The 16,692-nt window shown below is 34.2% G+C and overlaps 1 long non-coding RNA gene across 1 annotated transcript; it reads left to right on the forward strand.

Moving 5' to 3' along the window:
• Window positions 1-13,915: 13,915 nt before the first annotated feature.
• LOC120186204 lies at window positions 13,916-15,110 on the forward strand. Its single transcript, XR_005522190.1, has 3 exons — window positions 13,916-14,444; window positions 14,532-14,621; window positions 14,713-15,110. It is a non-coding gene; the product is annotated as an uncharacterized LOC120186204 (long non-coding RNA).
• The last annotated feature ends 1,582 nt before the right edge of the window (window positions 15,111-16,692 follow it).

Raw genomic sequence — 16,692 nt, forward strand, 5'->3', positions numbered from 1 at the left:
ACAAAATCTTAATTTATCCATTTCAAAATCAGGGATAAAAATAATCATGAGCAGAGGAGAATACGGAAGGTTCAATTGACGTGCCACTTTGACTAAGCATTTTCGAAATACACGAAAAATCAAAATTTTGATCAAGTATTTTAATAATTTAATTCTTAATTTCATTTTTTTTTCAATTTCTTCTTTATTTTAAGTTTATTTTTTTATTAAATTTGAACCATATGCTCTTAAATCATCGTATAATAAATATGTATATTTAATTCCTCTTTTTGATACCAAATTTTCTATTTTTCAATTTAGTCCTTCCTTTTTTCATAATTTATTTATTTCTACAATTCATCCTTTATTTTAAGTCTTTTTTATCAAATTTGAACCACATACACATATACCACAATAGAATACCTATGTAACTTCAATTTTTTTTTACAAAAAATGTACTCTTTTTTTAATCCATTAACTTTGTATTTTACTAAATCTTTTGACTACGATTGTTTGTACATTTTTTCTTCTCATTATCCTTTATACTTTCATCAATATGTTACTCTCAAAGTATTTTCTTTAAAATATAATATTATGAACATATTTTTATAATTTAGATTGTATTTGACATTTTTAATAACATTATAATGTAAAAATATATATAAATGGTGAAAGAAAATAAAAAAGATTAGAACAAATTATTAAATAATTATAATAAAATTAGTATAGAAACTCGAATAACTCACTCGAAAAAAATTTAAGTTAAGTTTGAGTTGAAAAATACAACTCATCAACTCGAATAACTCGAATTATTTTTATTCGACTCGATCAAATGTATCTCTACGTTGAGGTCTAATCGCTCACTATACCTTAGCCCTTTTTTTTCAAATATCTGTAGCGTGTTTGACTCCACAGACAATAAAGGGATGCTGTGTTCAAAGACTTTCCTTTCTGGTTGGTTTAGCTTTCTATTAAGAAGGAGCAATTGATATTTGATAGCATATATACATTTTATTTATTTTTTAGTTAGTACTAAACACGCGTGTATCTTACTTAACATGCGCTGGACCGAGGGTATTACATGCATTTCTATAATTTTGGCGTGGAGGGGGAAGTATGTGTTGAAAGATACATTTAGAGACGTTGATGGGAGTAAATGGATTATATTGATTGTTAGTGCTTCATTTCTTTTGATTTGAACAGAAAATCGTAATCGATAATGATTCATGCGAAGGAACCACAGTCCTCCATTCCAGCCTGTTAGAAGCTTTGTTTTCCATGTCGAAATTTTCCTGGTGTGGGTTTTGGATTCTACAGAGGAAGGAGAGCTGCTATGAACCTCTTCACTTTCTTTGTTTCGTACAATTGGCTGCACTCTTATGGACTAAACAACATTGTCAAACTGAAAAGCACTGGCCAGTTCTTTTGGTCCTTTGTCTTTAAATTAAAGGATTGAGAGAATGGGCCTTAAAAAAATCGATCGCCATTTTAGCTGAGTGTCATTTTCTTTATTGTTTATGTTAGTAAATTCAAAAGCAATATGTTTTAGCTGTTTGAAGAAAAAAAAAGTGATGAATTCATTAATAAATTTAATAACTGAATTAAAATTTCTTTAAACATGATATATTTATTGAATTTAAAAAAATATTTATGATTTTTTAATTTAGATATTAACAAGATGATTAGTAAATGTAATTACAGTGACATTACTTAAAAGAATCCGTATGATTAAAAGGCAGTTTTTGAATGACAAGTAGCAATAAATACAGATAATTAAAAATCTATAATAAAACAGGGGATTAGGCAGATTACATTCCAGTGGACCTCTAATGGAGCTTTCCCCTTTCCAAAGAAAACAACACGACAAGTTTCTAGTCTTAGTATACTCACGGTCCTAGACGGAACTTGAACGGTGTCCTGTTGGTTTGGATTAGATAGTTGGTTGTTGTTGTTGTAATAATGGTCGGTTTCGATAACTAATCTAAACGCTTTTTTTGACAGAGCTTTCCAGTTTTCCATTCAAACGAACAAATAAAGACCCATCCTTTTTTTACAGATAAAGGCAACTCTTTGAAGGGGAGGGCTCGGAATTTTGCTGTCTAGATTCCTAAATCCAACAAATACCCAGAAAAGCCAAGTCTTTGAAATATTTATATAGATCCATCGGAAGTATGAAAAAGCCTCAAGAACTTACCTTTGAGCTATGGAACTTGGATAGGAAAAAGGAGGAAATGAGAATGAAGAAAAATGAATGGAAGAAGAAGATGAAATGAGATAAAAGCTCTCATCTTTGTAGAAAGGTGAAATTGCTCATTTGGTCCTTCTTTATCTTTCACTAATCAAATATATTTTTTTATTAACAATTGGGCTCGATCCAAACTCAATCAAGCCCACATTTGACCCAACGACTTTAATTACGAATTTCATGGTAAATCTGAAACTACTAGCTTGAAATTTGGGGTGTTACAAAGAAGTTGAACAATAAAAAGGCTTTAGATTTTGAAAGAAGAGAGAGAGAATCCTTTTCTATTTTATATCTCTTTAGTGTTAGAGGAGGGAGATTATTACTATTTATAGATAACAATGATGATTATATTTGACTATCATATAATAAATCTAATAAATGATTAAATTAACAACGGTCAAATAAAAAACTATAACATTCCATATGGCATAAAATCTCAAAAGCTTCAATAAGCCAAAAAAAAATGATAATAGAGATGGGAAGTAAAATGATAACATGAACCAAAAAGTTAACAGTAAAAAAAGTTAAGATTTTCAAATAAGAGAGATATAGAGTTTAATTTTTAATTTGCATGGCGGTTTATATATTTATCTTTAGTATTATTGTCATATCTAAAGTGATTATGTCTATTTGTAGGTTGACAAAATAAATAGTCTTGAACATTATATAATAGATTTAATCGATAATGAAATTGAAATAATGAGATAAAAGATTGTAGTATTTCGCAATATATAAAACTCTAAGAACTTTAATGAATAAAAAATACTAATGAAGATGTGGTTTGAGGAGGAAGTATGGGGGACCACAAAAAATGATATTCAAAGGCTTTGTAAATGAAGAGGATGACACGAGTTTGATCATTCTCCAACCCGAATTGACTCAATAATAAGTCATTTGAAAAGGAAATGTAGGGCAATATCATCACTTCTTGCTGTTGTAAGAAATTAGTTGTTCGCGTGTTGTGGTTCCACACGATCGCATCACCTTTTTTAACATGTGGCCTCTAATAATACCATGCATTACGATGGCAACCGTCACTAAACTAATAATAACGGTAATAATAGCCAATAAGAGGGGGTCGAATAGTTAGTTGACTGCTTTATGTTTGACTAGACACGAGACACCTGGCATATCAAAAGTAATTCATGATAATTCAACAGCAGAGATTGGAATAACGATAACATTGGTCGGCCTGATTTTTTTCGGCTGAGAAGAAAATCTATGGCATCCATTTAGCATGAAGGACTGTTAAAGGGGTCCACGAAACTCCCTCAAAGAAGCATCTGGAAATGTTAAGAGTTTAATTTTTAGGGCATAAAAGATGTAAGGTCGGAGGTTATGGATTGTTCACATGAGATGTCTTGAGCTGTTTATGGTGGATGGGTGATTCAAATATATTTAAAGAGAAATCTATTTCATGGTTTAATGTCGATTATGAATGAAATTTCTAACGATATTTCATTTTTTTTCTTTCAAATAAAAAAATATATATTAAGTGGTTTCATTTAAATAATTATAGTTACCAACAACCAGTTGATCTAATGGACTAAAGAAGTAAATCCCTAAGTAAGGTGAGGGGTTCCAATCCTGACGATTACAAACTTGGTTGGGAGGGTCTTCTTTACCTCTGTAGTACCCGATCCGGATTAATTAATCAATAGATCAGATACCGATGGTTATTCCAAAAAAAATATTTTAATTCTAAATTTTTTAACCTTAGAATTGGGGGAAAGTTCTATAGTGCAACACATTAATATAAGGCTAAAATAAGGTTCTACCGGTTTTGTTATTATTTAAATAACAAAATCAGTAAAAAATTACCTAAACTATTATTATTTGTACCTAAAACATCAATTTTTTAACATTTTCGGTAAAAGTGCTCAACAATAACAAAATCGGTAGAAAAAATAACAAAACCGGTAGCGCTTTATCAAATTCGGCAAAAAGCCCAATAATAACAAAACCGGTAGAAATAATAATATTTCCGGTCATTTTTTACCGATTTTATTATTTAAATAATAATAAAACTAATAATACTTTTTTTAACCGTATATTAAAACTGTTGCACGAGGTGCGATGTTTTAAATTTTTATATTTTTTAAGTTATGTTATTTTAGTCCGGGTTCATTGGCCCCGACTCTACCGGTGAAGCTTTAGGGTTGTCGCCGCCCCTACTTATTTCTCCTTTTTATTTTTAGGGGTTTTGTTTATAATAGTTTTAATGTTGGCCCTTTCATTATTTAAATTCTTGACCCTCTTTCGCCGTAATTCTCCCAACTTTCTTTAATGAAAACTCATTATTCATACAAAAAATAGACAATTGACAAAAACAAACAGCCGCCATATGAGAGGGCTGTCGAAAATCGGAGCCTAGATTGTTGTCAAACTCCACCAGCCGTGCTTGTCTGTTTTACTTGCATTGAGATTCAGTTAGTCAATTCCGCATCTAATCTCCGTACAAATCTGTCCAATGCCTCCTACACTGTCTTGAATTCCTCGCTTCTGTTCATCCCAATTAATACCATTGTTCTCAAATAATATGATCATTCCATTCTTTTATTTCCAAATGAATTATGAAAATAATTATATAGCCTCGTGACGTAGATATTTTTTATTATTTTATTAAAAGTTAAGGATCAATGAATAAAATAACATGAAGATTTATAGATAAGCGAATGCCACCGTTGATTTCATTGCAAAATTTATTTTAATGTTCAAAATAAAATAAACGCGACAAATTAATAACATTCGATATAGTTTTTTTTTTTTAAATAGGGATCTCAATAAACTAATTGGGAAAATAAATCATTTTAGATATTAATTGTAAAACCCGTCCCTAGTCTGAGAAGAATTAAATCTCGTATATGTTAGATATTGACTTTTATAAGTGCTTAAATATAACATTTATATTTTTCTACAGTTAACAATTGGAGTTAATAATCAAACATACATATTATTGACATCGTCTAGTTCGTGTTTATATTTATCATATATATATATATATGTGTGTGTGATATGTACGCATGTGTGTTTCCTTTTTTAATCGTTATTCATGTATTTTTTTTATTTCTTTGATTGATTCATGTATTTTATTAGTGTCTACTTTTTTTTATTATAATTGAACGTTTTTTTCAATTATTTTTATTTTTCGATTGGCCTATTTAATTTCTCAATTTTTCATTTTGGTCAACGGTATAAAATCGCCTTCATCTATTCACGATTTTAACGAAATCTCAATTGTAGCCTATATTTCCAACAGAAGAAAGTTTTGTTAACGTCACCATAATGAAAGTCGATTTTGATAATTATTATTTAAAATAATTTACTTTTTAATTAATTTTCTGACATCCTTATTTTCTTGTAATTTATATTGTTTTAATATTTCCCTAAATTACCGCGAGAAATGAGCAACCCATTATTATCACTGGTAAACTTCACATATAATATTTAAATTATCAATTTTATTTTATTTTAGTAATTAAATATTTTCTATTTTAAAATTATACATAACATTTATTTTTTGTTTCATTTTAATATTTCATCATTAAAAATTTATCGACACTAACATTTTTTTAGTAGTAAATTGAATCATTCATTACTCAATTATCTTCTCACTTCTATTTTGACCACTAAAATTTAAAGTTTTTAATTTAACTACTCAACTTTAAAATTGCTCATGTTTTAACCACTATAGTTTTTTTATTAATATATAATTAAATAAACTAAATTGTATTTGAAACTAGAGAGATTAAATTAGGAGTAATTTGAAATTTAATTAATTAAATTAAAAAAAAAATTAGTGAGCAAAATAGGAATGAGAAGATAATTTCCCGATGAATGATGCAAATTACCCATAAAAAATGTGCCACATACAATAATTCCGATAATTTTTAATGATTAGATACCAAACTGTTGCGGAAGACGGCTATCGGATAGAGCAAATCGAAACTGATAATTTGAGAAATAAAATGAAGATAAAAGACCAAAATTTACGTGAAAAACCCCTAAAAATTTAGGTAAACCACGGGCAACGGTAGAAGAATTCACTATGAAAATAGGAATTACAACCTCTCTCGATCTACCAAGGAAAACAATGATAATTCTCTCTTGATAAAAAGGAGAAAACAACTCTCAAGAAACTCTCTAATTCTCTAGTATTTGGGGTTTTGAAGCTAAATGAGCTAGGGCATTTATAGTTGAAACTTAAGGACTAATCTTATAAATACCCTAAAGTTTAGTGACTAAAGTTTATAATTTACCCATTTTTTTCAAACATTATTGCACCTAATTTTGACATTGTTGCACTAATTTTGACGTTGCAATATTAGGTTCCTAACTTGAACCAATTTTCCAAGCTTTGACATTTCAACAATCTCCCACTTGAAGACTTGATTGGAACAATCATATCTTCACACCATTCTTCTACCTTTGTACCATCATGTTGCTTACGTCTCTCACACAAGAGGATCGACACCAGGTAAATTTATCAGCGTTGATCGCCTTCGTCATGAAATCTGCTATGTTGTCTTGGTATGGATCTTCTGTATCTACCGTTCCTTCTTCCACCTTTTCACGAATGAAATGGTACTGAACTCGTATGTGCTTAGTCCTTGAATGAAATGTTGGATTCATTGCTAGATGCAAGGCGCTTTGACTGTCACAAAACAGAGAGACATACTATTGATTGTGCCCAAGCTCCTCCAATAGCATCTTCAACCAAATTGCTTCTTTACTGGCTTGTGTAGCTGCTACATATTCTGCCTCTGTTGTGGATGTAGCCACAATTGACTGTAATTTTAAAACCCAGCTTACAGCTCCACCAGCAACTTTGAACACATATCCTGTAGTAGATTTGCTTTTATCCAAATCCCTTGCATAGTTAGAATCTACATACCCATTGATTAGTAAGTTTGATCATCCATAACATAATGCAACATTTGAGGTCCCTTTGATGTATCTCAGGATCCTCTTTACTGTATTTCAATGCTCTTTGCCTGGATTCGCCATGTATCGACTAACCACTCACACTGCTTGTGCAATGTCTGGTCTTGTGAATATCATAGCGAACATTAAACTTCCCACTGCTGATGAATACGGTACTCGAGACATCTCCATCCTCTCTTCTTCACTGCTAGGACTCATACTGGAGGATAATTTGAAGTTAATAGGAAGAGGGGTAGAAATTGGCTTACAATTTTGCATGCTAAATCGTGACAAGATTTTCTTCAAGTAATTCTTTTGTGAAAGCCAAATCTTCCTATTGCTTCTGTCTCGGTGAATTTGCATCCCTATAATCTTGTTTGCTGATCCCAAGTCCTTCATTTCAAATTCCCTAGCCAATTGTGCCTTCAATTCTTCAATATGATCTTTGTTGGGTCCTGCAACCAACATGTCATCCACATACAACAGCAAAATAACAAAATCGTTATCACCAGACCTCTTGAAATAAGCACAAGGGTCTTCTTAAGTCTGTTGTATCCAAGGCACATAATGAAAGAATCAAATCTCTTATACCAACACCTCGGCGCTTTAGACTGTACAGAGATTTGTTCAACCTGCAAACCAAGTTCTTCTTTTCTTTTTCTTCAAAACCTTCAGGCTGGAGCATATAAATTTCTTCTTCAAGATTTCCATGAAGAAAAGCTGTTTTAACATCTAGCTGCTCTAGATGTAAGTTCAATGTAGCACACATTGCCAAAACTACACGAAATGTTGTCAGTCGAACCACAGGAGAAAATATTTCATTGAAATCAATACCTTCTTTTTGAGCATATCCTTTGACCACCAGTCTTGCACGATATCTCTCAACTTGATCGTCACCATTTCGCTTGATTTTGAAAACCCATTTGTTACCAATTGGCTTCCTTCATTGTGGTAGTGGCACAAGGTCCCATGTATTATTTTTATGAAGGGCTTCGATTTCTTCTTGCATCGCCATCATCCACAGTGAAGCATCTGAGCTGTTTATTGCCTCCTGGTATGTTGATGGCTCACCGTCCTCTGTTAAAAGGCAGTATGCAATACCTTCTATAACATAATCTGAGTGCCAATTGGGACGTCTTGTCACACGATCTGATTGATGAGTTGTTGGAGCTTCAGAATTCTCTGGTTCTTGTTCATCATGTGCTGGTTCTGCTTCAGAAGAATCTCCTTATTCAAACTCTTTTTCCACATGTATCTGAGTAGTATCTGACTTTTCAGCGCTATCATCGTCTTCTTTTCTTTGTAGTTTATCTTGTACAAAGATAACATCTCTACTAATGATCACTTTGCGGGCAGTGGGATCCCACAAACGATACCCCTTTACTCCATCAGCATACCCCAAGAATTTGCATTTCCTGAATTTTGGATCCAACTTTGAAATTTCTTGGGAGTTGTACATCACGTACACTATACTTCCAAATATATGGAGGTTTGAATAATCAACTGGTTTACCAGTCCACATCTCCATTGGTGTCTTCAGCTCTATTGCAGTTGATGGAGCTCGATTCACCAAATAACAGGCGGTATTAACTGCTTCTGCCCAGAATGATTTTTCTAGGCCTGCGTCCCTCAACATTGCTCTTGTTCTTTCTAACAAGGTTCTGTTCATCCGCTCTGCCACTCCATTTTGTTGAGGAGTGTTCACCACTGTGAACTGTCTTTTGATGCCTTCTTTCCTGCAAAAGTCATCAAATTCTTCGCTTGTGTATTCTCCTCCATTATCTGTTCTGAAACACTTGATATTATTTCCAGAATCAAGTTCCACCCGCGCTTTGAAGTTTTTGAAAGTTGAAAACACGTCTGACTTCTTCTTAATATGGTGCACCCATCTCCTGGAATAGTCATCAATAAATGAGACAAAGTATTTTGCTCCACCTAGGGACGTTACTGGTGTTTGCCATACGTCAGTGAACCAATTCTATAACACTTTTGCCTCTAGAATTTGATGTGTTGAATTTCAACCGGTGCTGCTTACTTGTTATGCAATGCTCACACAAAGAAAGTGATACCTTTGTTAAGCATGGAAGTAGCTTTTGCTCCACAAGGACTTTCATCCTTGTTCTGACATGTATCCAAGTTTCTGATGCCATAACATTGCCGAATCTGAACTACATGAGGCAACAGAGGCTTCTGCTTCTAGCAAGTCTCTCCCTTCAGCATGTACAAGTTTGCTTCTATCTTTTCGCCTTTTAGCACCACAAGCGCTCCACGGAACACCTTCATGATTCCTTTACGTGTTTCAATCTTGTTAGCATTATTATCCAACAATCCGTAGGATAATAAATTTTTCTTCAGACCTTTCACGTGCCGCACATCTCGAACAACTTTAATTGTTCAATCATACATCTTCAATTTGATGGTTCCCACGCCAACGATCTCTAAGGCATGATCATTGCAACTATACACAGATCCTCCTGAGACAGGTTCATAATGATGTAACCATTCTCTTCTTGAGGTCATGTGATATGTTGCTCCCGAATCAATGAGCCATATATCTGCAAATCGTTTTCTTCCTTCCACGGTGGTTGACGCTTCACAGCATAGAGCATCTCCATCATCTGAAGTGTTTGCGGTATTGCCTTGTGGATTGGAGTTTTTATTTAGACTCCAACAATCCTTCTTCAAGTGACACTTCTTTCCACACGTTGTAACACTTTAAATTCTTCTTGCTTTTCGACTTCGATCTACCATGTTTGTGACTGCTGCTTTGGCCACGTTCTGTTGATCTCCCTCTCATCGTTGTCATCGTTGTCAATGCTTCTGCTTGTTGCAGATTTACTTGTCTGTCTTCCTTGTTCTTGCACCGATTTCTTCTTGTAGAACAGCAGCTGCAACGTCATCGAAGACTACTGGTGACATTACTGTTTGTCAAGTTGATGATGAGTTGATCGTACGAATCCGGTAGACTTTGAAGTAGAAGTTCAGCACGTTCTTGTTCTCCTATTTTACAGCTTAAGGATGTAAGCTGAGAAAATAAGGTTTCAGTGTATTTAAGTGCTCCGTCACTGAAGTAGATTTTGGCATACGGAGAGTGTACAATTTTCTCTTAAGGAAAATTTTATTTTGCAGCGATGTGGCCTCGTACAATTTGGTGAGATGATCCCATATCTCCTTAGCTGTCTTCTTCTCCTCGATACTTGACAATACTTCATGCTAATGCTAGATGAAAGTTTGACATAGCATTTCCGTCCATTTCGATCCATTTGTTATCGTCTGTGAAATCTACTGGCCTTTCGCTGATAGTTGCTAGACAACCGTCTTTCCTCAGGATGGCCTTCATCTTCAATTTCCACAATGAGAAATTTCTCCCATTGAACTTTTCAATATCAAATTTCGTTGCCATTGCTTCGTTTACGGATAGCTCCCCTATTTCACTATCGTGAATAGTTCTGGAACCTTCAAAGAATGGGTAATAATTCTTATTTCTTATGTTGGAGGATCCACCTTTTGGTGGCAACCACAAAGATAATAAGCAGATATTACACACTATCTAGCTCGGATACCAATTGTTGCAGAAGATGGCTATCGGATAGAGCAAAATCGCAACTGATAATTTGAGAAAATAAAAATGAAGATAAAAGTGACACAAAATTTACGTGGAAAAACCCTAAAATTTAGGGTAAAAACCACGGGCAACGGTAGAAGAATTTCACTATGAGAAAATAGGAATTACAACCTCTCTCGATCTACCAAGGAGAAAACAATGATAATTCTCTCTTGATAAAAAAGGAGAAACAACTCTCAAGAAACTCTCTAAAGTCTCTAGTATTGGAAGAAAGCTAGAATGATTTTGGGATGGTTTTGAAGCTAAATGAGCTAGGGTATTTATAGGTTGAACTTAAGGACTAATCTTATAATACCCTAAAGTTTAGTGACTAAAGTTTATAATTACCCATTTAATTTTCAAACTTATGCACCTAATTTGACATTGTTGCACCTAATTTTGACATTGCAATATTAGGTGCCTAACTTAAACCAATTTTCCAAACTTTGACATTTCAACTAAATAAAACATTAAGTATAGTTTGAAACAAATGAAAGTGTAGATACTAAAACGAAAACAAATTGACAATTCAGATACTAAATGTATAATTTACCATATTATTAATTGCTTCAATAGCACTTGCCACACGTGTATCGTCCAAACTTATTTAAAAAAAAACCGAAAATTGATTATAGAATCCGTGCAAAAAGATTTATTTCGAAACAATAATTAAAAATATATGAAGTCAAATTCAATATATATAAAGTCAAATCCAAAATTTGATATTTTTTGTATTATTATATTTTAAAATATTTCGAAAGTAATGAATAATCGGTTAGTTTGGTTAATTTTGTAAATAACAGTAAAAAAGGGAAATGGCGGTAACGAAGACTGAGCCGTTGAAATAATACCCAGCGATGCGACATTACTCGCCTCTCCAAGCCTCGGTTCTCGGGACACGGTCCATCCGTTTTCACTTCTTTCGAGATTTTCATTTTCCCTGCCTTTTGCACTTCGTCCTCTCCATCGAGGAAAAGAGAGAGAAAGAACTGGAAATCCCATGGTGGAAACTGGAAGCTGTCGAGTTGTTGATGAGATACGATTAAGCGTTATCTTGGGTTTGACGGTGTTTTCATCAAAAACCAAGGTGCCAATCCCTACCCACTCGGTCACTTCCATTTCTTTATTTTATTTATAATTATATTGTGTATCTACTCCTCATATCTTTTTTTTTTCTTCTCTATCCCTCTCTGTTTTAAAAATCGGATTGGATTGACCAGTTCAACCGAAAATCCCGGTTCAATCGAAAATTATTGTTTAGTCTGGTTCAATCTAAACCGATTGAACCGCTATTAGTGAACCGGCCATAATCACTGAACCGTTCGAACCAGACCGAAAAAAATCAGAATTTTTATTTTTTTAAAAAAAAAATTAAACCAAACAACGTCGTTTGTTAAACGAGCCAAGTAGAACTCGAGTATTGTTGAACTCGACTCGAACTTGAAAACTTTAAAAGTAAACCCAACTCAACTTAAACTCACAAGCTAAAAATTATCAAGTTCAACTCAAACTCGAAAATATAATATTGAAACTTGAACTCAAAAAAGCTTGAACTCAAAAAAAAATTAGAAGCTCGATTGAAACCTAAAATTCGAACTTGATTGAAGTGAAAGAATAGTTCACTCAATGCTCACCAAAAGGCTCCATGATTTTGAATGTTAAATTACCTCTATTATTTACATAAGTTAGTTGTGATGCGTTTCTATGTTTCTTAGCAATGTGAGATTGTTTTGTTTTCATATTTTTACTCTTTAGACTTTTGGGATGCTCTTCTATATTTCTTAACCATGTGGGATTGTTTTTTTTTTTAAAAAAATTTAAACCAAACAATATCATTTTGTTATGATTTTTTTAACCCCAAATTTATTTTTTAATTATAGTTATATAATATATTATTATAATATGTTTACCTTAAATATAGTGTTGTAGTTAATTTAAATCATTTTATTTCACTTGATTTTATGATTTCACTTATATATGTTATGACTTGTTTTGAATATGACTTGTGATATAAAAAAATTATTTTTTATTAAATATTTTTGATATTTTTATTTAATTTTTTAAATAATTATGACGTCGTCTGATTTTTTCGATCGATCGGATCAGTTCGATCGGTTAAACCAATAACCGATAATATGATCGGCTCGCTAATCGGTCCGATTCTGGATCGGATCAGTTCGATCGGTTAAACCAATAAACCGATAATATGAGGCTCGCTAATCGGTCCGATTCTGAAAATATGCAATCCCTCTCAATTGTTTTGTTTCACTTTGCACTGATCTGCTTGTCAACAATTGTTTTTAAATTGTAGCTTCGTCTTAAAGCTGTTCGCCTTTATGTGACTTGTTGTTTTCGGGGTTTTAATTGGGATCTGGGTTTTATAATAGTTTTATGATGAATTTTTTGTTTTGGGTTTTAATGGTTGTTTCTCATATTCTTGTAGGGAATTTAGAACATATCCTACGGTTTTTTTGAGAAGGCAAATTTTTTGGTGAGGAGGGTGAGTTTTCATGGGTTGAACTTTGGGACTTAATGATGGAGAGTTTAAGTGAAGAGGAAGATCAATTTTTTGATACCCGTGAAGACATCACTTCTGTTTTGATTTTGGATCCGATTGCCCCGGTAATTCTGATACCGATCAGCCTGCATCAGCTAATTCCGAGCCGACTGACTTCGGAGTTGAAGTTTGGATTAAAAACTTCAGCAGCATTCGCGAACGACGTAATAAATTTCTAAAAATGGATGGGTTTAAGTGGAGACCAGACTCTCTGGGAAAGCCACGCTAACATGAGTTGTGATGAAATTGAAGTGGAGACTGGTAGAATTATGGAGAGAGTGGAGCGGTTTTAGGATCATCGGATGGCTTTTCATCAAGTCAGTCTTCCATGCCATGTTGTCAAGTGATGTCTGGAGTTATTGGATGGGGCGTTTGATGATGATTTCGTGTGTAGGATTAAGAATTTGGATGATGGAACAGAGTTTGTTGTGGATGAACTTAGTCAAGATGGTATGTTCAAGGGATTGAGGGAAGTAGGTTCTAAATTTGCTTACCATTGATGAATTTGAAAGGAAGATTGGCTTATCCCCCCTAGTAAAAAAGCCGTGGTCGGGAGGTCAAAGAAATTTCCAATTTAGGCCCAGAAAGAAAGCGGAGAAGAAAAGGATGGCTTAGGCGATTAGGTGCTGTTCTTGCATGTGGATTGGCAGTCTGAAGCTGCTCGAATGATATTCAACAGTTGTTATCCAAATGCAGAGGCGGGGTTTCAAATGGTTCAAGTAAGAACTCGCAAGAAGTGGTCAGAGGAATTCTCAGCTCTTTGCATGAGACAAGATATCCAAGCCCACGAGGGGGCAATCTTAACGATGAAATTTAGCCCTGATGGTCAGTACCTAGCAAGTGCGGGTGAAGATGGTATTGTGCGGGTGTGGCAAGTTGTGGAGTCTGAAAGATCAGGGAATTCTGACATTCATGATGTAAATCCTTCATGTCTACTTCCGAGTAAATAGTTTTTCTGAGTTAGTTCCTCTACATGCGGACCAAGAGAAAAAAGAAAATCATCAAGTGTGAAGAAAAATTCAGACTCGATCTGTGTCATTTTCCCTCAGAAAGTTTTTCAAATCTTGGATAAACCTATCCATGAGTTCCGTGGGCATCGTGGTGAGGTCCTGGACCTCTCCTGGTCAAAGAATAAGGTTACTAATTTGCTCTGAAATTTTAAACAACTTTCTATTATTTGCTAAAAATTATTCAGGTATGTAATTAAGGTTATTTATTTGCAGCATATTTATCATCCTCAGTTGATAAGACAGTTCGCCTGTGGCAAGTCGGTTATGACAAATGCCAAAAAGTATTTTCCCATAATAATTATGGTAATAAAGTTTAATCCGTGCTTGAGTTTTTATTCTGCCTAATTTGTGCCATTATAATTGTTATATATGATCTTATTGCTCTGTGATGCAGTAACATGCGTTCAGTTTAATCCAGTGGATGATGATTACTTCATAAGTGGTTCCATAGATGGAAAGTGCGTACATGGGCAATTCCTGATTGTCAAGTTGCTGATTGGATTGATGTCACAGATATTGTTACGGCTGTGTTACCGTCCTGATGGAAAGGTTTGATGGAGCTCTTCTTAATCATTTTATTAGCGATCAGTTTCAGGATTTTCAGTTCATTAATCTTTTTCCTTCTACAGGTGCAGTTTTTGGCAGAATGAATGGCAATTGCCGCTTCTATGATGCTTCAGGTATGTATTTGTTTTCCAGGTGTGTTTTGAAAATTTGTTTTATTGTTACTTTCGAAAAGCATTTTTTTTGTTCACATCTCTGTAATGGTATTCTAGGGTCTTGCGACTTCTACTCTTTGTTTAGCAGTTTATGAAAAACTTTCTGCTGTCTCTTGGTTTGCTTTTGATGAATGAAATAACCCTCTGCTAAAAATCAATCACAATATTTGTTATTTATAAAACGGATTATTACTTTTGCAATTTGAATGGAAATGTTGGATAACTCCCCTTGTCAATACCTTTTCTGCTTTATAGTATTGACAGGTGATTTACATTATTTATGTTCAACCTCTGAATGTTCTTTACCAGACCTATACTAGAGACCTTTTCTAAAGTTAATTTGTTTGGAATACACTAACCGCTCTGTTTACATGACAGATAACCGTCTGCAACTTCATGCTCAATTATGTATATACAGTAAGAAGAAGCCACCATGCAGTAGAATAACTGGACTTCAGGTATTGTCCCCTACCATCTGTTTTCCTCATTCTCTTTGTGAAACATATCTGTGCCTTCAAGTAAGCTTCCCAGCATTCAAAATGAATTGAGGAATTATCTTGCAGTTTTCTCCAGCGGACCCAGATATATTAATGGTCTCTTCTTCTGATTCACAAGTTTTAATCTTCAATGGTATTGAGATGGTATGCAAATTTAGAGGTAGGTAGTTGTTTGGCTGATTTTCTTTATTTTTAGTCAGATCCTAAGTTTGTTGTGACTTTGGTAGTTTCATAATTAATTAGAAATGTGGTAATGAAACATTGGGCTGAAAACAGTTGTGCAACATGGAGATGGATCAAAATTTGAACGACCAAGTTTTTAACACCTTATTATTTGATGACTCTATTAACACCCCTATCTTCTCTACTACAGGTTTGCAGAACGCAGGGAGTCAGATATCTGCGGCATTCACCTCAGATGGAATGAGGATTGTTTCAGCAAGCGAAGATTCTAATGTCTATGTGTGGAACTATGTTAAACAGGATGGGCCAGTGCCCCGCGCAAAGAACAATTGGTCTTGTGAATGTTTTTTCTCGAAAATGCATCTGTCGCGATTCCTTGGTGTGGGATAACATGTAGAAACTATATTTTTCCAAATATGTCAGGAACTTCACAATCACCCAAAGATTGTCTAGCGATGGAGGTGTAATGGGAATACTGGGGATTTGCAATCTGAGTTGGGTGAGATCTCCGAACACAAATTCGCATTCTCTTCTGAACGTTTTTCACCGGGCCATGGATTTTTCTCACTGTCTTTACCCAAGGGTACTGCAACTTGGCCAGAGGAAAAGCTCCTCCTTCCAAACTCCTTGGTTTTGTCTTCTGCAATTTGTAAATCTCAGTACAAGTTGTGCAAGACATCTTACCAGAGTGCTCTTGGTTTCTTCTCACACACGGGGCCTCGTAATTGTAACAGCTGGCTATGATGGACGAATTAGATCGTTCCAAAATTATGGATTACCCATCCAAGAAACAATTACATTACATCACTTGTATTGGAAGCTTTTGTCGTCTGGATTCGTGGCTAAAATGACCATTTGTGATTGATTGTGTGCAAGTTATATCCACAGTGATATCAGGATTAGTGTCGAGCAAACATATGAATGCGGACTGTATCTGATGTCAAGACACTTTAGCAGGCCAACCAAAGTTGACAG

The sequence above is a fragment of the Hibiscus syriacus genome, unplaced genomic scaffold (assembly GCF_006381635.1).
Source record: "Hibiscus syriacus cultivar Baekdansim isolate YM2019G1 unplaced genomic scaffold, ASM638163v2 tig00113337_pilon, whole genome shotgun sequence".
Classification (NCBI taxonomy): Eukaryota; Viridiplantae; Streptophyta; class Magnoliopsida; order Malvales; family Malvaceae; genus Hibiscus; species Hibiscus syriacus.